We start from the raw sequence: 1582 nt of genomic DNA, 5'->3' as shown, positions 1-1582 counted from the left end.
TGACTTCACAAAGCCAACATCCAAGTTTGATGGAAGAAGCATCTCCATTCCTGCCATTGGAGCCAATAACTTTGAGCTTAAGCCTCAACTAGTTGCATTAATGCAACAAAATTGCAAGTTTTATTGACTTCCATCTGAAGATCCTTATCAGTTCTTAACTGAGTTCTTGCAGATCTGTGAGACTGTAAAGACGAATGGAGTTGATCCTGAAGTCTACAGACTCATGCTTTTCCCTTTTGCTGTAAGAGACAGAGCTAGAATATGGTTGGATTCACAACCTAAGGATAGCCTGGACTCTTGGGATAAGCTGGTCACTGCTTTCTTGGATAAATTCTTTCCTCCTGAAAAGCTGAGCAAGCTGAGAGTGGATGTTCAAACCTTCAAACAAAAAGATGGTGAATCCCTCTATGAAGCTTGGGAAAGATACAAGCAGTTGACCAAAAGATGTCCATCTGACATGTTTTCAGAATGGACCATGTTAGATATATTCTATTATGGTCTCTCTGAATTTTTGAAAATGTCACTGGACCATTCTGCAGGTGGATCTATTCACCTGAAGAAAACGCCTGAAGAGGCTCAAGAACTCATTGACATGGTTGCAAACAACCAGTTCATGTACACCTCTGAGAGGAATTCCGTGAATAATGGGATACCTCAGAAGAAAGGAGTTCTTGAAATTGATGCTCTGAATGCCATATTGGCTCAGAACAAAGTGTTGACTCAACAGGTCAACATGATCTCTCAAAATCTGAATGGATTGCAACATGCATCCAACAGTACTAGAGAGGCAGCTTCTGAAGAAGCTTATGATCCTGAGAACCCTGCCATGGCAGAGGTTAATTATATGGGTGAACCTTATGGAAACACCTATAACCCATCATGGAAAAATCATCCAAATTTCTCCTGGAAGGATCAACAAAAGCCTCAACAAGGTTTTAACAATGGTGGACGCAATAGGCTAAATAATAGTAAGCCATATCCATCATCTTCTCAGCAACAAACAGAGAACTCTGAACAAAACAATTCTAATTTAGCCAATATAGTCTCTGATCTGTCAAAGGCCACTTTCAGTTTCATGAATGAAACAAGATCCTCCGTCAGAAATCTGGAGGCACAAGTGGGCCAGCTGAGTAAGAAAGTCATTGAAACCCCTCCCAGTACTCTCCCAAGCAATACAGAAGAAAATCCAAAAGGAGAGTGCAAGGCCATTGATTTAATCAAAGTGGCCGAATGCATAGGGGAGGAGGAGGACGAAAATCCTAGTGAGGAAGACCTCCTGGGATGTCCTTCAAGCAAGAAGGAGTTTCCTATTAAGGATCCAGAGGAATCTGAGGCTCATACAGAGACCATAGAGATTCCATTAAATCTCCTTCTGCCATTCATGAGCTCTGAAGACTATTCTTCCTCTGAAGAGGATGAAGATGTGACTAGAGAGCAAGTTGCTCAATACTTAGGAGCTATCATGAAGCTGAATGCCAAGTTGTTTAGTAATGAGACTTGGGAAAGTGAACCTCCCCTGCTCATTAGTGAACTAAATACCTGGATTCAGAAAACTCTACCTCAAAAGAAACAAGATCCTGGC

At 41.5% G+C, this 1582-nt stretch overlaps 1 non-coding gene across 1 annotated transcript; it reads right to left on the bottom strand.

The window, feature by feature from the left end:
- Positions 1–355: 355 nt before the first annotated feature.
- Positions 356–459, bottom strand: LOC112805035 (small nucleolar RNA R71). Its single transcript, XR_003203648.1, has one exon. It is a non-coding gene; the product is annotated as a small nucleolar RNA R71 (small nucleolar RNA).
- Between the last annotated feature and the right edge of the window lie 1123 nt (positions 460–1582).

This window comes from Arachis hypogaea, chromosome 5 (assembly GCF_003086295.3).
Source record: "Arachis hypogaea cultivar Tifrunner chromosome 5, arahy.Tifrunner.gnm2.J5K5, whole genome shotgun sequence".
NCBI lineage: Eukaryota > Viridiplantae > Streptophyta > Magnoliopsida > Fabales > Fabaceae > Arachis > Arachis hypogaea.
Note: the sequence above shows the minus strand (reverse complement) of the source record. Positions and strands in the feature narration are given on the sequence as shown.